Source organism: Ornithodoros turicata, chromosome 1 (assembly GCF_037126465.1).
Source record: "Ornithodoros turicata isolate Travis chromosome 1, ASM3712646v1, whole genome shotgun sequence".
NCBI classification, from domain to species: domain Eukaryota; kingdom Metazoa; phylum Arthropoda; class Arachnida; order Ixodida; family Argasidae; genus Ornithodoros; species Ornithodoros turicata.
Genome location: NC_088201.1, coordinates 106,392,016 through 106,414,054, shown reverse-complemented (window position 1 = coordinate 106,414,054; position 22,039 = coordinate 106,392,016). Strand labels below are relative to the sequence as shown.

Sequence of the window (22,039 nt, the reverse complement as noted above, 5' to 3'; positions counted from 1 at the left end):
ACAGCGATAGCTGTTGGGTCCACCTGAGACATTACAGCGCGGGACTGTTGGGCCCACTGTGAGGCGGGGGCGGAAGCGGTTTACTGGATGCAGACCACTGTGCTTCAGGCACCCTTCCACCGACTTCGGAACCCCCCCCCCCCTTTTTATACCTCCACTCAACAGCTATCGCTGTAAAATACGGACACCGATTTGTGTCGCTGCGTTTGCAACCTGGCATCCGCCATCCATGCTGCTCAATAAGTCATGTGTAGGGTTTGTGGTTTTCGGCATTTATTTTCAACCCAATTCGGGGGGTGTTTATCGGCATTTATATGGGGGACTATAAATCAGATTTTTTCGGCATCTATATTCCGCCCAAAAAATAAATGCCCGAATACGGGCATCTATTAATTTCGCATGAAGGAAAGCCTATTTTGCGCGCGAAGTAACAATGAACCGAAAAGAAGTGAATCGATTCATGGTTTCATTAACAACGTCTTTTATTGCCTGTGCCAAACCAGCAAACAAGGAGACTATCACTTGTTGTAATAGATGCAAGCGTACATCGTCATGCTCGCATCTGTCATAGCGGCTCGCTCCCTGCGATTAATAACACGCAGTTTAGAGAACGCGCGCTCAACATTAGCGCTAGAAACAGGAATAGGCAGTATGCTTAAGGCGCACTGCGATAACAAAGGCCATGTTCTGGAACGGGCAGTCCAAAACTGAATAGGAGATATATCCACCTGAGGGGCAGGGCATACAGCATATTCGAAAAACTCGCGCTTTATATCATCCATACGAGATTCATCTCGTAGAACAAATAAGAATAAGTCCTCATACAGTGAAGTTCCTCGAAGTGCCTTGAAGTGCCTCACGAACTGAAACAAGGGTCACTCCAAGTCGTAACTGGAAGGGAGTAGATAGAGGAATACAAAGAACACAAAAATGAACTAGAAGGCTAGGGCAGGGGATGAGCGATCGGCTTTTGAAACCGTTTGGGAGCTCCGTACACTCGTGATCTCTTTTTAACCGGACAACAACAGACCACAAAGGTTCTGAATAGTAAATTCACTAAAGATAGGTGTGTCACTAAGTACGTGTGCTGCCAAAAGGCGGTCACGGACCGCACAACAGAGCTGAGGTCAGGGCACAGCCCGAAGATAATACCACGCTCGAGAAATAGTCGACAACGGGAGATTCCAAAGGGATTTCCTTTGCGGTTCCAGGAATGGCAGCTGTCAAGATACGAGAAATTCGGATTTTTTCGGAATATTCCGAATTTGAAAAAAATCATTCGGGGGGTGTTTTCCGGCATTTTTCGGAAAATGCTGAAAACCACGAACCCTAGTCATGTGTTATATCAAGCAGTTGTGATTCGCATGAATAGCCACGCCGAAACCCATGTTGGAAAGGGTAGAAGAACTCATTTGTTTCAAGGAACGTCATTCAGTGAGACACTATTATATGCTCAAAAAATTTACAAGGTATACTTCCCTTATGAAAAAAGTTTTCCAAAAACAAAATCCTGGGTTGGGTGGATTAAAGGTAGATACATATTGTATACAGCTCCAATCTAGTTCCTTCTAAGAAATGGGCGCGGGAGTAGTTACAAATTAGGTAGCCAAAATGTATACAAACTGGAAAGGAAATTGTGTAGAAACTGTATACATATTAGTTACAAATTCTAAACTGGCTGTATACAGTAAGATGTATACATATTGTACACATGAAATTGTGTATACAGCATTTATCTGGCTTCAATGTGGTTCCTTTCAATAATTGGTGATAGAAACACAAACTGGATAGCATTTGAATAGAAATTAGAAACAATATTTGGTAGGAATCGTAGAGCATATTACAAGTCGTATAGAATATGAATAGAATCTCGTTTCATTTTCGATGCAGCTTCGACTACGGTTGACTACGCATTGTTTGCGCCGCCTATGCGATGGCAGTAGCTCGGAAATCTTCTTTTGTATTTCAAAAACCAGGAATCTTCCATTTATTTTACATCCCACCCACTGCGTGCCAACCCACTCCAAACAAACAAAAAAAGAACACGTAAAATAAACAAAAGCAAGAGGGAAACACTAGAGCAGGCTCCCACAGCTCCCCATAGAGCCCATAGTTTGAGATAATTCAGGCAACACTGGACATGCAACCAATGAAAATGAACTATGATGCCAACCTTTCGGCCAATCAGGAGTCTCTCAGTTTGGCTCGCCTTTCGGCCCGGTACTGGCCAGTACTGGCTACCATCGGCTTTTACTTTTACTGGTTTTCATGCCCGACGCTTGTTATTCCGCAGAACAACTAGGCAAATTTTTAACAAAATACACATTTATTTGAAACATCGTACTGATTCAATAGTCTGATACAAATATTCACCGTGCCTACAGAGTCCAAATCGTTGCGTTCGTTGACCAAGTTCGAACTCGAAAAACACACACACACTCAACTCCCAGAAGTGAGTGACGCTCACACGAGTGCATGCGATTTCACGGTGAGCATCTCCTTTCGTTGGTTGCAGTGCGAAGGTTTCAACGAAGCGGGCAATGCTTGTCGCACGGACACCGAATCCTGTCTCCGCTGTGACTGCATTTGAAAATGCGACGGCACTCACAAGTGTTCCTCAGGCGTCAGCTCACCGCTGCATTTCAGTTCTGAACTCGAGAGACTGTTCGTACGTAGGATACTTGTGTCGGGGAAACATCACAACACGCGCTGAGTCACTTTGACACACGAACAAATCTGGGACTTCTCTTTGAACAATGCCATCAAACCGTGGTGTCAACTGACATCGTCGAAACGCGAGACGCCGCTGCCACTTCTCTCCCTTCTCTTCTCGTAACTGCCCGCCAGACAGGCAGCCCGCGAAAGAATGCTCTTTTGAAACTTTGCCAACCAATAGCGGAGCGCGCAATGTCCTTCGGCCAATGGGTATCAACTATGATGCCTGACGGAGTAATACCACGTGTTTATGACGTGCAAACATTTTTTTAGAGCCGCGAAGAGGGGGAGCTTGGGGGCCTGCACTAGAGTCACTAAATTTTGTGACTCTAAGAAACACTTGCACACGCACAACGTGACGTGTTTGCAGAGGAACAAATACTGGTAGAACACTTAACGAAATGGCCAGAGGAGGCACAGTAAGCCGGTTTCGCCGCCGCGCAAATAGTGTCGCCACTGGCATTTCCCGCCAAATTCTGGCTATTTACTTTCCATTGGCTCCGGTCTCCCACGTGACCCTTCTCGACCATGATTGGCTGAGGCTCATTTAACCGGTGGATTCGCCCGCGTTCGTTTCTCCGCGGCGCCGACCCGTCTGACCGTTGTGTAGCTCGCGTCTGCCTATGGGAGCAGGCGGTGATTTCGTTTCGTGGATTTCGAAGATCTTCGAGCCATGGATGAACGCCTGAATGACAGGTAAGCAGACAAACGTATGATGCATGTCAGTGATCAGACGTTTAATACTGTCGCCTAACTGTGTGCACCTTGCCCCGTATTGCATCACTTTCTGCCGGTTAACAGTCATGATCTGGTTGATGATTCTGCGTGGCGTTGCTTCTTGCGTTTTGTTCTGCTGTTTGAATGTGTCTGATGCTTAATACACTGGTGTGCATGAAAAGGAAAACAGCGTGCATCGCGTACGCAGGGCTCCTCCAATTTTGGCATTAGTCGACATTAGACGCGTAACGCTGGCATGTATTATAGAGCGTATTCAGCCAATTAACGTTGCCTGTGCTCCGGTTTACCATATCATTAACAGGTTCCCTTGTTTTTTGTTTTTTCATTCAGACACCGACAGCTGTTCGTGGCCCTGCGATCCACGAGCCCCTGTCACCAGAAAATTCGACAGTTGTGCTGGGATGAAGCGGATGGCTTCTGCGACTCATCACGTGCTATAGATATGTATAATAATATCTACTTTCTCCAAACCGAATAGGTTCCCTTAAGGATTGTATAATATGATAGTCACGCTTTCTGTTGCTCGGCGCTATTTATTCTCTGTTTATTCTGCAGTATTCTGTAATAATCGTGCAGATTTACTTGCATTCAAATGTTGCTTCTTGTGTATATGTTTACCGTGTCAATAAATTTGTACATGTGAATTCCTTCGTCTTCTGGATTTTCATTTTCTGCTTCCCGATAATATTAGCAGATGACCTGGCGAAGCGCTCGGAACAGGGGGGGGGGGGGGGAGGAGATGAGTGAGAGGGTGTGGAGAGGGCACGCAGCGCACATGCGCAGTTCGATCAGTCAGCGCGCGCTCTTTGGCGCCGTTTTCCGGCTATTTTGTCGTGATTCGTTACGGATGATCACGTGGTCAAGGGGGGCGGTGGTTTTCGTGGCGAAACTGTGGAAGCTACAGCTGCACTCCACTGAAATGGCTAGGCCACATGGGGAGCCGTCTGAGCTCGAGGTTCAACCACACGGGTGAGGAGAGCACGCATAGATTGTTATTTCGGTAGCAAATAACAGTCACTAAGATATTTCCTCCAACTGGTTAATATATTACTGCATTAAGGACTGTGTTTATTACTCAAATTACTCGAACTAACCCAGCACAATCTCCACACCAAATTAGTGTGGTGCTGCACGTTGCGCATGCATGGAGCCAGCCCCGTACGGTTAGCTACACTCTTAACTCGGTACCCTTTATTGTAACTTTTAGCAACGTGTAACCTTTATATAGACGTAGATTTCCAAATATCGTATAGGTTACACGTGGGATACCTCTATTTAAAGGTTAAACATGACTTGTAACGTGACACCGGAGAAGCAATAGAGGTTACTTCAGTGTTCAACGGAAATCTAATCGTCGTAACTTATAAATGTACCCTTTATAGGAACCTTGTAACTTCTAAACGAATTCCGTGTTTGAATTTCCTTCGTTTGTTTTTCTTGTTTCTTTGCAAGGTAACCTGTATAAAATGTACTGCTCAAAAGTCACTGTGTTCTCGTTCAAGCCGCACATTCAATCATTCAGTACGAGAGTGTCGGGTAAGTGTGCGTTACGTTATTGTGTCTCTGCGTCTGTACGAACTGCGGATCGTGTTCAGAATTGTGAAGAATGCACAAGGGTCAAGTGACGGAACTTTATCAGAGTATTTCTACGGTATTTTCACTACAAAGTTTACGTGGTTACGTTTTTGCTGGACGGTCTAGGAACACTAATCACAGCACAGTCTGTCTCTCTAATACGGTTCAACACAGTGTGTACGTGTGTGTCTTACGTCCGTTATTTGCTTAGTCCTTTGTCATCCTTGTGTTTTACTTCTTCGTGTGCTTCTGATTTACCATAGCCGCGTCGCTGGTGTGTCATTCTAACATATCAGAAAGGTATAGAAATGTTTTCGGTGTACTGGAGAGGAAGTTGCAACAACGTGAGGCGTCGTTCACCACAGCTGAAGTGTTGGTACTGTGACGTCCTCGTGCTCTTGCCTCAGCTGTAGTTACAGGTTTGCCAATTAAATAATACATATGCTCCAGTTGCAATTATTTATTTCTTTCATTTGTTGTGCATGCGAATCTGTACAAGTAGTAATCACTCCGTTTTCGCCACTGGATGCCCTTAGATGAATTACGTATATTATAGCTATATGTTCCGAATGACAGTATGCGTTCTGCACTGATGAGAGCTCATTTTGAGCACCATTTGTTCTGTAGCGTCTGTGAAGAGGCAAGCGTCTTGGAGACAGCCATGCCTGGCGAAACTGTAACTTTTACGTCGGTGTGGCGGTTAGGAGATAGTAACCTCTATTTATAGGTGATCTGTGTAACGTTTATAGAGGGTATTGCCCCTAGGTTACAAGGTAACTTCTGAAATAGAGGGTAAAAATTTTGAAATTTTTACCCTTTACTAGAAGGTACCAGGTTTAGAGTGTACGTACGATACGATTAGCTACTGATATCAGTGGTTTAAACGATGGTATAGACAGTTCAAATAGGTACAAAAATGGTACTTCCGCCCTGGTTTACCTTTTTTATACATACGCTTTTTATACCTTTTCCTCTCACAGTGCAGCAGTTCGTCAAGTGCAACATTAAAAAGTACTAAACGGTAAATGTTCACGTTGCCTGAAGTGATAGTCACAATATTGCTATTAGCATTTGTATCGATATTCATACATGCACATATCACATGTATTAGTGTGTTCTTCAAATGTACAGCAAAAAAAGAAGTAACACATGTCCGTAAATAAGATCTTTCGGGGCAGCTAGTATTAGCTCTATAGAGACTGTATAGAAAATGTATACATTCTAGAGTCTGAAGACTGTATAGAAACTGTATAGAGTTTACCAGCTATACAGCTGGTCAGTCAACCCTATACAGCTATCTATTTCCTATGCACAAGATTGACACGTACTAGACACGATAGATAGATTCTCTATAGGTCATGTATAGAAACTAGAAAATCATTTTCGTAAGGGATTCGTCGGACTGACAAAGATTGTGCTGAAAGATTCATTGTGCGCTATCCTGTGGGAGCTCCGTAGAGCATGATGTTCGGTAATTTTTTCCGTTGGTATAGCTCCTGAATTATTTATCGTAAACTTGAGTACATTAGACACGCTCTTCACATTTGGGGTGAAAAAGTGACCTTTACTTGCAAATTTCTGACTTAGGCTCACAAAAAATTGTATACTTAAACTTACGTTACACGACATTTACATCAGCAGGTGGCAAAAACCCAGTAAAAACAAATGCCGTTTACTGCATGAAACTACAGGTGGTGTAATTTTTTTTTGTCATAACTCGATGGCACGTTTTCTGGGACACCCTGTATATGGTTGTATTGACTTTATCATGGCCATGCACCACATTCTGTGCACCACAGGAAATTTCAAACCAAAGGAGAGTTAACGTAGCATTTAAGAAAGCAATCAGCCATCATTTATTCCGTGACGTAATTTACTTTCTTGGAAAGGATTTATATGTCCTGCATATGTCTTGCAAACTTAACGGACTTCAGCCAGTTCAACGGACTTCAGTGCAATTCGGACTTCAGCACAGGGTGGAAAAGTGCCGTGCACGGCAGTTTTAAAATGTACTGAATTGTACATTTTCAGTGAAGTACAGTTAGTGAAATCGCACAGTTAGTGAAGGAGACTGAAATGACCATGGTCATTTCAAGCTCTTCACTCTTGTACACGATACGTTGTATCAGATGTTTAGAGCTTTCTCTTTAGAACGTGAAGAAAAGTTGTTCTGCACGAGGTTTGGGACGTAAGTTTGGGATTACAGTACGACCAACAACACACGAGACTCTGGTGCGTAGATACACAACCTCAACCCGTGGCACATCAACAGTGATAAAAACGATTTTGAAGTCTCTGTCAATGTAAGGCGCTTGTGAAAGAATGGTCAATGGCATGGCCCATTAAAAAGAAATGGAGTAAGATTCCTTGTAGTAAATTCTTTTTTAGTACTGCATGTGTGTACATTGTGATGGGGTTCACAAAGTCATAAAATACCACGGCTGAATAAATACTGAATAGGAACTAGTTAGAAAACGGACAGAGATTTCTGTATAAAATCTGTATAGAGTGTTCTTGTAGAGAAATTGACAAGTGCTGGTTACAAAGTGGTTAGGAATTCCTGTATAGAAAATGTATACAGTGCGCTCAATAAATCCTGTATCCAGTTTTAATCCACTTTCTATCTGCTAGATTGGGACTGAATAGGCTGGATACATCCTGGTTAAGACCTGTATATAAACTGGAAAATCATTTTTATAAGGGTTGTTAGAGAGATGGGCCTGTAGTTATGACGTTTCACTGTTTTGCCAGACTTGAAAATCGGAATTACCTTCGAGGTAAGCCAGTGGGATATCCCCCGTAGAAAGTGATTGGTTAAATATAAGCGTTAAAAACTTGGCTGAGACCTGTTTAGTGTTTTTTTTTAGGATTTTGGATGTTATTCCACCGGCATCGCAGGAGGAGGAAAGTTCACTGTTATCAATTAGTTTTAATATACCGCGGTAGGTAAAGGATAGGCCCTCCATTCGAGGGAAGTTGTAGCAAGGGGATGAAGGCATAAGTGTAAGGTCCCCACGTGTGAATACCGACGCAAAGTATCGGTTTAGGATAGAGGAACAGTCTTCATCCGGGGCCATCACACCAGTACTGTCAAGCAGCCTTGTAGGGGTAACAACACGTGGGGAAATAGTTCGCCAAAATTCTTTTGGTTGGTGGTCTAGGAGTGATGGCAACATGTGGTTATAGAAGGAAGCTTTAGACTGCTGTACACACTTCGTAATTTTTTTCTCAGCTGAATAATAGCGATTCCAGGCACGTGAAGAGTTAGAACTTTTAGCCAAACGGAATAATCGCTTCTTCTTGGCACGAAGTCGCCTAACAGTAGCACTATACCAGGGAGCTGAATCCGAGGAGGGGACAGAACAAGTGGGTATGTGAATCGATTCCAGTTCTCCGAGCTTCTCCCTGAACAAGCACCAGTTGTGTTCAACAGATCGCGTGTTAAAGTCCATAGCGAAGTCATCGAAAAATAAAGACAGTTCAGTATTGAAAGCTTCGAAGTTGGCAGCGTTAAAGTTCTTAATGACTTTGCGCCGTGTATGAGAACGGTTATGTGCCACACAAATAGAAAAAGAGATAAACTGATGATCACTTAAGCCATCAAATGAGCGCAAGTTGGAAATGATGTCTTGTCTAGACGTTAGTACAAGGTCGAGGCAGGAAGCTGAGGAACGAGATACTCTAGTAGGGAAAAGGACCATTTGTTCTAGATTAAAGCTCAGGCACGTATCTAAAAAATCCCGTTCTGATGGGGCAAGGTGTACTTGATAAGCAGGATGCGCGCAGTTAATGCTGGGGTAGTTAAAATCGCCCATCAAGAGAACAGGATAAGACGGGAAACGTTCCACAAGGTTTGCGAGTGCAGCGCTCAGCTCGTAGTTGAAACAATCAAGGTCAGGGGGACGGTAAGAGACGCCCATAAGAAATCTAACACATGGTAAACAAACAGAAGCCCAACACATTTCAAGGTTGTTCAAGGGAGGAAGGGGAGTGAACGAAATGTCACTCCTAAAGCCTAGTAACACACCGCCGCCCCTGCGATTAGGGCGGTCACAACGTACATACACAAAGCCAGGAAGTAACTCGTTGTCAGATATATTCGGATGCAACTATGTTTCAGTTATTAGTACTAAGATATCAGTTTCACAATTTTCGATAAGCGAGTGCAAGTGGTCTCTTTTATTCATAATGCTACGGATGTTGCAAAAAAGCACATTTAAGTTTGGGAGAGTTGGTCATGCGCTGGCAGAAGGGCCAGCGTCCGGACAGTTGATCCCGTCACGACGCGATTTTGATCTGGTAACACGAAAGTCACTCGTAGAAACGGGAGCAACTGACCGCCCGTCAACCATCCTGCGTCTGTCGGTGGATTCGTTCCAAACATATACCTGATCATCAATAAAGAGTTTATCAAAAACAAGGCGGACCCTGCTGCTCTGTCGCCTAGCATCAACCGCACTATTCCACAGCTTTTTGCGTATCATCTGCACTCGCTTAGTGTAGTCTTCTTTAATCGAATACTGTGTGTTCTTGAGGCGAAAGCAGTTACGCATCACGTCGGATTTCTCAGAGGAATTATACCATTTCAAAATTGTCGGACGTGGTCTGTCATCACGCTTCCTCCCGATCCTATGAATGCGCTCAATGCTGCCAACACTGACGTTCAGGATATCGCGGAAAATATCGTCTCTTGCAATGCGAAGGAGGCTATCAGGTGTCTCAGAACTGTTCTCACTGATGCCATGAATAATGATATTATTTCGTCTAGAGCGACTCTCCAGATCATCAGTCTTCCTAAGCAGGGTAGCAATTGAGGCCCCAAGGGGGGCGAACCTTTCGGAAGTCTCAGTGAGGGCTGATTTGAGGGACTCTAGCTCGGATACTTTTTGTTCGATTGATGCCATTTTGCTGCTAAGCTCTGTTAGAGACTTTTCTGTGTCCCTTAAGCTAGACTGAATTGACTGAAGCAGTTTCCTATCAGACTCTTGATTTTGTAATATTTTTGCCAGCATATCAGCATTCGCAGGACCAGGATCGGTCTCAATATCGCCAGATAACAGAACTGAGAGCTTAATGACGTTATAGCAGTCATACAACAAGGAAAATAACGTTTGGGGGCACGGCACAACCAACAGGCCTAGGTGATCGCTTTTTATAGATATATTTATATATATATATATATATATATATCTTAGATACATGACTGAGAAACAGCATTGAGGCAAGGAAACTTGTAGTGCATACAATGACAGGGTGTCCTTCAGAAGAGGAGGTACATCCACTATCCCCTCCAGCTGTTTGAATGTTTCAGTCCCTGTAAGCGAGGAATGCAGGACAATTGCTTAGTAATCCCTGCTAGCTTGAAATATTGTAAATCGCTTTAATTGAGCCAAAGCTGTTCTGCAATGTCTCGATGTGCACATCTTGCATGACCTTGATTCTGATGAATATGTTAAGCAACACCATGATCCCGATATGTAGGATAATATCGTGAGCAACTGTACCAGGACCAACTTCCCATTATCATTGCATTTCCATGCGCGCCAGAAGGTTTAAAATGCTATGGTACCATTTTTGTAGTAGCTGATGTTGCTTCACCAGTGCTGCTGCATGTATCTTTTTTCTGAGGCCTGAGCAAGGAGAAGCAGATTAATATAATTAGAGCGGTTAAGGCTGACATTGCAAAAAAATGTGCAAAGAGGATCTACACATTTAACCTACAAATGTGATCAACAACGTTAACACCGAAGCTTGCCCCAAATGTACCCCTTCTAATAGGCAATATGTTGTCGAACAACATACACAAGCTGGACTGCACATGTGTGTTATGACGGTGTGCACTGTACAAAGGAAATGTGGCTTATTACATATTTCAATGTGCAGCACGTCAAAGCGATGATTCACAGATGAGTGAGCCTAATTCTGCCAATCGGTGATGAGCATGCTGACTGTCATCCCATGCTGGTCAAGGTACTCGAGCACCCTTTGGAGGCCTGCTGATTGCTGCAGTCAACTTCAGAGGACTAGAACACAATGAAATTTGTGAACATTACATTACAACTTGAACACCACAGCACTCACGCACACAGCCCGGCTTTTAAAGAGGAACAATAATGCTGCCGTGTAAGTGGGATACGAGGCTGTTCCATGGCTGGGAAAAAAAACTGAGCGTGATCATGCAGAAGTGAAAACAGACACAGAGCGTCTCAAAACAGGAACCCTCAATTTCTTGCTGATTCAGCTGCTGTGACTGTTTCGTCTTCTTTGTGCCCAGGCTCAGGCTCCTTCAAACTCATGTAATATCGCAACCAACTTCTCTGAGAAACTGGGTAGTTCTACATACAGCCGCGGACTATAGGGCCCAGCAGCCCCACATTTGTCGTTATATTGTGTGCAAGCCATAGTGCAAGTTTGTGAGTACACTTACCTGTATCTTCGGTCCTTTGGTGCTATCCTCTTTGTCGTCGTCGAACCAGGCAGGTGCCGCGTCCGTTTTCAGCGACTTTTCGAGTCCAATCGGCCGTCAGGCGAGCGACCTCGTAACATTCTGATGCAAAATGCTTCGAGCACACACGACTGTTGCCTTGATAAGTTCAGAGCACTCGACCACTGGTTTCGTATCACCCAATCACGCACAAAATCAACTGGTAACCTGGTACGCAACATCTTCGTTGTTAGCCTACCAGCTTGTAATGCGAGGACCACGGCATTCTCACAACTCTCTCGCACCGCATCTCTCGCAAGATGACACCTGCGACGAAATTGTGTGTACCGACCAGCCGAAGGATGATCAAATTTAGACAAAGAGAACGGTGCTCGTGGTTCTTGTATGTACGGGCGACTCTCGAATTCGCTTTCAGCATGACGGTTGCTGGCGATTACGAAACCGCAAGCAAGCCAAAAAGATCCAAAGCGAAAGCCGGCCGTGACGTCACTGGTTTGAGCGCACAATCGGACGGCAAACCAAAAAGATTATTTCTCCGTAAATGCAGGGTATTTGGCCAAACCATTTTGGAGGTACACTTAGTAGGCACCAACCTTTGTGCCTGCTTGCTTGTGTTGTGATCTGTAACAATGAATTTTCCCCGGAGCTGGCCTTTAAAGTGACTATCGACACATACGCAGTCCCTCAGCAGCTAAGGAAGCCCCAGCGATAGTAACATCATGATGACGTAAGTCAAGCACACGAATGGGAGCGCAGTGTGGTGGAGGCGATTGTCTCCAAGCTCGTCTGCTTCACGTTCGCACCACTATACAGGGTGTTTATTTTTATTCATTGCATAAACTTTACTAAGAAACTAGCAGAGCAAAATGCTGGTTATCTTTGCTGCTGAGTTATGTGGCCAGGCGAACATTCATTCATAAAAAGTATGTAAGACAAGAGGACTAATTACCTAAAATTCATTAAATAACTCTTTAATTAGGGGATTTCGCGCAAAAGCTAGGTAACAGAACTCGAAATATTCCTCGTTCAGAGCCCTTCCATGTTTAAAAAAACCCTTAAACGCGCACGTTCGTTGAAATATCCATAGCTGAATTTCGTTACGCAAATGATACTGATAGCGATATGTTTATTGTGTCTCGACTGAGAGTACAGAAAAAAAAATACAAGACCACGAGCCCATGCCTGTATGGTGGTCTCAACAAAAAATCATATCAGACAATATCGTACTTGTGGGAATAGACATACATATATACAAACAGCATGAATAGGAACATACAGCACGCGAAACAAAACAACAACAACACATGGACATACAATTTGTCCACCATAGTTCATCACAGCCTTACTGAAAAGTCTATAAGACGGCATAGCTGTTACTTCAAAATGAATAGAGTTCCATTGCTGGGCACCTCTGTATATGATACTATGTAGTCTATAGTTTGTCCGCAATTTTCGAAGACGTAGTTGCAAATAGTCTGAACGATGAGAGTAAGCCCTTGACATTCCTACAACTTTAATATTTTCGACATCAATATACCCGTGCACCAACTTGTACATCAGTAATAAAATGCGAAATCTCACTAAATCAAAAGTCGGTTTGACGCGAAACAGTGTAAAAGCAAATGTAATAGATTCTCTAGCAGGAATGCCCAATATAACTCTAAGGGCTTTCTTTTATAGAAGGTACATAGGGTTTAAAACTGAATCATACCTTAGACCGTATAGTTCAACAGCGTATATGAAATGTGAGTGGACCAAAGCGTTATTGACCAATAACAAGACGTTGAGATGAAGGATATGTCTGAGCTTGGTGAGAGCAAAGATGCCGTTGGACATCTTCCTCCTAACCTCCAGCACATGAAGGTTCCACTTAAGGTATTTATCGAATACCACACCGAGGAATTTCACGGAGCTAACTTCTTGCAATATCGTGTTACTGAATATCAAGCCGGTCATTTCGTACGAAAGTTTCTTTTGTTTGGGATGGAAAACCACGTAACAAGATTCATTGGTATTAGGAATAAGCTTGTTTAATTGCAATCATTTAGAAAGTGTCGGAAGCTTGTCATTGGCTTTATTAAACAACTCCTGCTGACCAACAGCAGTTACAAGTATGTTGATGTCGTCCTCATATAATATGCTTTTCCCTTTCAACGAGTTAGTCAAATCACTAATATAAACTAGAAAAAGAAAGGGGCAAAATACAGAGCCCTGTCGTACGCCGTGGGAGTTTCTGATAGTTACAACTTCACCCGTTCACCGCAGTATACTGAAGTCGATTAGATAAATAACTTGAAAGTAATTCTAATGGCTTGCCTCTTACTCCATACCGGTGAATCTTCTTTAGTAAAATGATATGGTTGACAACGTCAAATGCTTTACTAAGGTCAACAAATATACCAAGGGTAAGAAGGTTAAACGTTATGTTATTTCTAGTTTCTTCCGTTGTATCTGTATCTGTCCCGTTCGTAAATCCACATTGTGACGTAGAAAACAACTTTTCCGAGTCGAAGAAATTTTGAAGCCTCTCCAACGATTTTTCAACCACCTTACTGGTTACTGGTAAGATTGCGATTGGTCGAAAATTTTGTTTATCAAGCTTATCGGCCTTTCTAAAGACAGGTGTAATCAGCGATTTTAAGTTCATTCGGAAAAAAAATCCATCCTCAAATATAGAATTCATGATAGAGTACAGCGGATGACACAGTGAGCCGCACCACTTCTTAAGTAACAGTGTTGAAATTCTATCATGGCCAACACTACAATACTTATTTAGATCACGTACGGCATCTCTGACTTCTGGAGTTGTGGGAGTCAGGAAAAAACTATTAGGGTTAGATGGTGGGAGGGATGTACGTTCATGACAAGTAGGTAGCTGAGTAAGTGCCGAGTAAGTAATGAATGAAGTAAGTAAGTAATGAACCGAAACCGCACTTTTACGCAGAAAGGGCGACAGGCAAACCACGTGAAAGGGCCACTTGCTTTGTGGCGATGGAGCTGGTTGGTGTAGGGCCTAATTTGTTGGCCAGATAGGCCGCGCTCCGACCCAGATAAGGGGAAGGTCGCGTCATTTTTGGGCAGAGTCGGAAATGAGCTAAGCCCATCAGCACACCATGCTATAGGACGAGGCTATGCCTCGACATCCACCCTGGACAGAGATCGAGCCCTCTTTCGCCATACCGAGGAGTTCAGCTTCCCGGTGCTATACCGAGGCGAGACAGATTGTGGAGAGCGTACGGGCGACGCCCTCTTAAATATGAACTTCACCGCATGGCACGCTCCTAGCCAAACATAATCTCGGATGATATGATTATCTGCCCTCATTTGTTGAAAACTGGAGGCGCACGCCTTTTTTGTGACACTCATTCTGTTCATAACTGTAACAAAAAAGGCGCACACCTCCCGTTTTCAACAAATCAGGGCAGATAACGATATCATTCGAGATGATGGTTGGCTAGGAGCGTGCTATGCGGTGAAGCTCTGTTTTTAGAGTGGGCCACATACGATATGCATGTCAGAAATCAGGCGTAGCGATAGGTGCAGCGGTACCCTCGGCATGTGTTGTATATGGCAATGAAGTTCATGCGGTTGCAGGCATCGGTCGGCGCAATCATGATCGCAATGCCTTATCAAAGCCTGATGATCGCGATCATGAGTGCGATCACGAAGGCAAGGCTGCCGCGATCATGATCGCGCCGACCTATGGTTGCAGGTGACCGACGGCATTTACAGCACCTTCCTATTATTAGGGCACACATAGAACATTACGCGAAGGCAGATCGAAGATCACAAGTTCATCGAGCAGCTAACTGAGATGGATTCCGCCTTCTTGAAGACAAACCCCAACTGGGCGCAGTACTACACTCTTAAAAATGAACTTTACCACATAGCACGTTGCTAGCCAACCATCATCCGGAATGACAACGTTCTTGCCCTAGATTTGTTGAAAACAGGAGGCGGAGCCTACTTTGTGTCATTATGCACGGCACAGAATAGGCTCCGCTTCCCGTTTTCAACAAATCAAGGACGAGAACGTTGTCATTCGGGATAATGGTTGGCTAGGAGCGTGCTGTGTCGTGAAGTTCATTTCTGAGAGTGTAGGTAGGGTGCAAGCTGGATGTCTTGGCCATGAAGAGGCAGTTTGGGCAAGCCCACGCCCTTCATAATCGTAAGCGCGGGCGAGACCAAGTGGCCTCGCCTGCTTATGATGCTACATCGTCTGTCCATCGGTTATCAAGTGCAGTTCGGGTCCGACGTCGCAGAATCGGACATACTTGATAAGCTGTACACCCTCAAACGCGCATACCTAATGGCAGAAGACACCGTGACTTGCTGCATGTACTTCTACAAACTTGTCTTCTGCTTCTGCGAGGCGACCGCGAGGCGCAGCGAGAGACCGTACAATCGCTTCGGCAAGTACCGCGTGCTCCATTTCTTCCCGCGGATCGAGTCCGCACGCTCACATGCTGCTGCGGCTGGCCAACGACCGGCGCATGAAGCTGTCCGAGAACTTGCCCCCCACGGTCCAAATTCTCACCGAGCTGTGCAGCCTAGACAAGCAAGAGCAAATGAGAGCTTATCACCAACCAAACTTATGTGTATACTTTCACCTGACACACGCGAGGCGAGCGCTGCTGTTTTAAGATCCCGTTCTGGCCGATGCTTGAGATCCATGTGGTTGTGCCTCTAGCCAAGGAGGGCAAGCGGCACGTGTACGGCACGGCAGCTTGTACAGGCAGCGCGTGAAGAACGCGAGGGTGAAGCTCGAAACGAAATCGTACGACACGATTAACACGTACCTGGCAGCAGTAGGCGACATCTCGTACGGCGCGTACCTTGACATGATACAATCTACCCCGATAGGGCCGACCATCTACTTCAAGCGAGGCATGTCGCAGATATGGATTAACACCTTCAACCCATGAATAGCGTGTACGCTGCAATCTAACGTGGACTTCCACCTAATACTCGACTTCTACTTGTGCACCGCGTTAAGTCAACAAATCGAACCGCGGCTTCAGCCATCTACACGGACACCTGCTAGAGCTGCATGAGCACGATCCCCAGGCCGACTGCACGGTGTCATGAAGTAACCCGCCCTGCGCCTGCTCAGCTCTGTCGAGATGAACGCGCAAGAGGTCGAGTGGTACCTGTTGCGCCAGTCGCGCCAGCCTGTTTTACATACATTTGGACGAAGAACATAATCAACAAGTAGGAGGAGTGGCCGGAGACTATAGAGGCTGTTACCATCGCTGAGTACGCCGCGTGGTACGACACTCGACCTTCTACGCACGGCACGATGGCCCCGGCGCTTGCAGCACGGCGGCAGACCGGGAAGACGTTGTCGAGGGCGAAGAAGATGATGGGCAGAAGCAAACCCTTGCGCAAAGGCCCTGGGCACCGCGCATCGCTGCGCGGGGCAGGCAGCAGTGCCGCGTCATACAGTACTGGAGATACGATGCGGCCAAGGAGATGGATCAGTACAAACGCGAGCAAATGTTGCTCTACTTGCCGTTCTGCAACGAGCACGCCGAGATTACGGATCGCAACCCGAACCAGTACCTGCAGACCTACGAAGCGCGCAAGCAGGAGATGATGGAGTCTAGGTGTAAAAATTCGAGGGCGATGTCGAGGCAAACGAGACCCTGGAGCTGGTAACCGCGCTGTCCGTGATAAACGACGAGACGGCCACCGATCATTCCCCGGACGACTCACCGCCTAGCGCGCGAGCTATGCCCAGTCAGGATTCAAACAACGATGACATCAAGCTAACCAGCCATGGTACAAGTGCCATGCGCGATAGAGGCGCGATGATCAGCAAGGTGGAGTACCGCGCCACGATGCGCCGCAGCAGCGCGAGATATATATCGTCTGCACCTGACACAGGCAGCGAGCAGGTGACGCCAATCCAGACCTTCTTCACTCGCACGGCGGGCAGCAGCAAGTCGAATACGATACGCATAGTGATGGAAACGTACAGTTGATTCACAGCTGCAATGGACGGGCGACTGCCGCAGGGTAACGCCCACGTGGCCTTTGCGTCGACAGGCAAGGCTGCAGTGACGATAGGTAGGACGACAGTTCACTCGGCGTTTAGATTGATGCTTCCGCGGCAGACGGGCGAAATGAGCTCAGATATACTGCAGCCTTACCGAAAAGTTATGCGTGACGTACGTGCTGTCATACTTGACGAGGCCATCATGTGTAGTGCGCAGTTGCTAGCGAGCGAGCGTGTGTGCACGCCTATAACAAATTACAGGAAACTACGATGCGCCTTTCGGGGGCCATGACTTCTCCGCGATGGGTGCTCTCTGCCAGTTGCCGAACGTTAACGCGACAGCAGTATATAAATGGACGTACGGCGGAGCGGCATAGAACATTCACGGAAATCAATGTGGTGGTGTCTCGATATCGTCTACCCATGCTTGTTTTTGTTTTTGTTTTTTTCATTTGCTAGCTGCTGTGAAGCTGTTCCTCAGATTGTGCATCGCTAGACATTTTAAAGGGACGGTCGCATCTGGAAATCCATCTATGAAATCGATACCACTATGTTCAGCGTCCGCCGACAATATACCTTTCGTCCGAAAAGTACATATATGTTAAATAACCAAACTTTAAAGATCAGCACTGCTTCGCCGGCCGCGGAAGCTCTGGCGGCGTAACGTCACCCCCTAAGGAGGAGTGCGGCGTGCAGGGGAGGGAAGGCGCCGTCCAGCAGCCCCGTAACTCAATGAGACGCCCGCACGGCCACGACAATCCTTTCTCAAGGCCACACCCTAATTGGTCCTTGGGGAGTGACGTCTTGTCGTTTTGTGTGTGTGTTTTTTTTTCTTTTTTTGAGAGAGAGAGAGAAGGAATTCCGGGATACTCTCAACGTCCGTCGCCTGCTCTTCTCATATATTAAATCGAATAACAGTCAGACTAGGGGTCAGTTTCACCAACACCGGTTAAGAGTTGATCCGCGAACAAGCGTCCCTCAACTTGAAATTACGACTCAATCGTCTCTTTCTAACGTAAGCTAGAGATACTGGATTTCTGTTAGACATTTCAAGGCGTTGCGACCTGATTCCAAAGAACCACGTGGCTCATAGGCTGCAACAGTGTAATACGTGCGGTTCTGGAAGAAACAAGCTCGCGACCAAAAAAGGACAAAAACGAAAATAACACCACACCATAGGTGGCAGTAGATTACATCAGAAATACTGATACTCCCCCTACAACATAAATACTTACACTCCCCCTTCATGCACTGGCACTAGGTTCATATGTCTCTTGATGCCAAGACCTACACTATGTTCGGCAGTCTTTCCGCGTGTGAGAGAGTCGTCTGCGGTGTTCTTTGACGACTCGATGTATCGCAGATGCAATTTTCCATCATCACCCTTCTCCCTCAAAAACAAATACCTTAGGTCGATGTGCTTGGTTTTTTCTGATGTGACTTGATTGGCGGCGAGAGAAATTGCTCCCTGGATGTCAACCAGCATGGCCTGCGGCTCCTTCGCACTCTTTCTCCCCGATTTCATCGGTGAAATTTCGGTGAAAGCCACAATATCACTTTTGCGGCATGACACATTGCGAGGGATTCGGCTTCTACCGTCGACAACGCAGTTGTCCGATACCTTTTACAGCTACAGGAGATCATCGCCGCGCCTGATGACGTACCCGCTGAAAGATTTTCTATCTCTTCTGTCTCCTGCTCAGCCCGAGCCGCTGAAAGTTTCGATGCATTTTCTGGTTATATGGTAAATGAGTGCACGATCCTTTGTCTGCTTTACGTAGCAAAGAATATGCTTCATGCCGTTCCAGTGTTCTTCGCTTGGACTCTCGTTGAACTGGCTCATGTACGAAGTCGCAAAGGCTAAATCCGGTCTCGTTCCTCCAGCAAGGTACAACAATGCACCAACTGCCTGCATGTACTTGTGTGCCAGCTCTTGTCTTGATGCATTCTTCCTGTCCGGCTGTTGATACCTACTTTCAGGATCAAGTGGGGACGACGCCCCTTTTGCATCTGCCATTCCAAACGTCTCTAGGATGTCTTCGACGTAGACCATCTGATCTAGAGACAAATTTGCATTGTTGTCTCGTTTCAAGCGTATGGATAGAATATGATTGGCCTCGCCCAAATCTTTTTGTATCAAATTTCTGGTTTAATCGCTCCTTGGACTTCAAAATTTCGTCATCAGTTCTTGAGATGATGAGCAAGTCATCAACGTAGACTCCTACGATGAGACATTGGTCTTGACAGACGTAGACGCAGGGGTCTGCCTTGCATCTCTTCATGTCCTCCGATTTGGGGAATTCATCCAGGGTGAAATTCCATTTCCTTCCTGATTGTCGCAATCCATATATGCTCTTGCTCAGTAAGGCATACTTCGTACTTGCTTCCCTCTGTGAATGGCTGTGGCGGCTCCATGCAGACTGTCTCTTTTAGAGTTAGGTCGAGGTATGCCACTGTTATGTCCACCTGGTGAATCTTCCAGTCTCTTTCCATTGCTATGGCCAGTAGTGTTCGGATAGACTTTAGCTTCACTACAGGAGAGAACGTCTCTTTGAAATCTATTCCTTCCACTTGGGAATAGCCACATGCGACCAGACGGGCTTTATGCCTTTCCAGTTCACAATTTCCATTATATTTCTTACCAAATACCCATTTGCATTTGACCACTCGTCTTGGGTCGCGGAACCAGCTCCCACGTCTTGAAGGTTTTCAGGTTGTGCAATTCGGTCTGTATGGCTGCCTTCCATTCTTCTCTATCTGGCGCCGACAGTGTCTCGTTTAGCGTCTTTGGGTCTCTGCTCTCTTCCTGCTTAGCCATGTAACACTCGTGACGAGCCTCTGCATCACGGGTGAGTTGTCTCTTGTTTGCCAACCGCTCTGAGCGTCTCAGCGTTGGAACTGCATTGATTGGGGGCTGCTGGCGGTGGGCTGGTGTAGGTGGCGAACTGTCTTCGTCACTGTGATGTCTTTCGTGGCTCTCTTGTAGGTCACTTACGTTGTCGTCAGCGTCAAGCGTAACAGTGACTTCGCCATTATTGCTCATATCGACACTAGCGCTAGCAGCTTCAAAACACTTGTACGCGAAGACGTCTTCGTCATAGGTGACGTCCCGACTAACAAAGAAACGATCCTGTTGGCAGTTCTTTCTTTCTTTATTGAGAATGTGGAACAGCATACATAGCTTGAAGGAATATTGCAAAAAGCAGCGGATGTCTGCTTGACTGGGGCATTATTCCGGGAATGACGTTTGTTGTGACAGGCAGCAGGGGCAAATAGAAAAGAGAGAGAGAGAAAAAAAACAGAAAGAAAAACATAGATACCATAGATACCTATCTGCACACATACAGGGTGTTTCAAAAAACGTGTCATTCGGACTTTATAAAAAAACGGGGCGACGGAAAAATATGCGGTTAACGGCATTTGTGTGGCAACTGAATTTGCCACCTTGCAAAAATATCTTCATTTTATTTTAATTAAAAGAAATTGAATTTCTATAATTTAACTCCAAAATTTCCCAAGTCAGCCTCACATTTCTTTGTTTTTTTTTTTTTTTACAGAATTAGAGAGCCCCTAGAGAACTTAGTCTGATCCACCGAGTAATCCGCTCGATATTGCAAATAGAACTGCCCAAAATAAGTCCCGAAATTGATACTTCAAAGTTTCGGGTATTCAAAGGCGCACCAAATCAGTCGCCAAGCTGCGCGGAGTGCAGGACATGCTCCTGCCCCCATGAAAGATAGAAGGTCGAAAAAACAGAGGGCGGGAAAAAAGAGGCGGAATCATTTTTGTTATTCGCTTATCAACGTAGGATGGAATGTCACCCGCATTGTTATCGGCGCGTCTTGTGCTGCACACCGGCACGGCGATAAATTGTTCTAGCTTCATGGGGGCAGGAGCATGTCCTGCTCTCCGCGCATCTTTGCGACTGATTTGGTGCGCCGTTGAATACCCGAAACTCTGAAGCCTTAATTTCGGGACATATTTTGTACACTTCCATTTGCAATATCGAGCGGATTTCGTGGTGAATCTGACTACGTTCGATAGGGGGTCTCTAATTCTGTTAAAAAAAAACAAAAAAAAACGTTAGGTTGACTTGGGAAATTTTAAAGCTCAATTAAAGAAATTCAATTTCTTTTAATTAAAATCAAATGAAAATATTTTTGCAAGGTGGCAAATTCAGTTGCCACGCAAATGCCGTTTACCCCATATTTTTCCGTAGCCCCGTTTTTTTTATAAAGTCCGAATGACACGTTTTTTGAAACACCCTGTATATGTATACACATATGCAGACACATACACACCAGGAAATGAAGTTGTCAATATATCATGTCAGGCTATCATGAAGCTACATACACAGAAATATGAATTAAGTACAGTTCTGGCTTTCGTGCTAAATAAATGCCGCGCGCAATGAAGACAGTGACTGGTTATGAATATTGATGTGTTGTCTCAGATAATGGTTTAATGTGCATGGAAGCGTATAAGAATGCGACTGATGACCATAGTTGGTTCTGAGCTTTGGAATTTTTAGCCTGTCGCGATGACGCGATCGGGGTGGGAACCATTCA

General features: G+C 45.4%; 1 protein-coding gene across 1 annotated transcript in view; it reads left to right on the top strand.

Annotated features, from left to right (window-relative positions):
• The window catches only part of LOC135381923 (neprilysin-1-like), a 178,002-nt gene that overhangs the window by 141 nt on the left and 155,822 nt on the right, over positions 1-22,039 (top strand). The window lies entirely within an intron of this gene.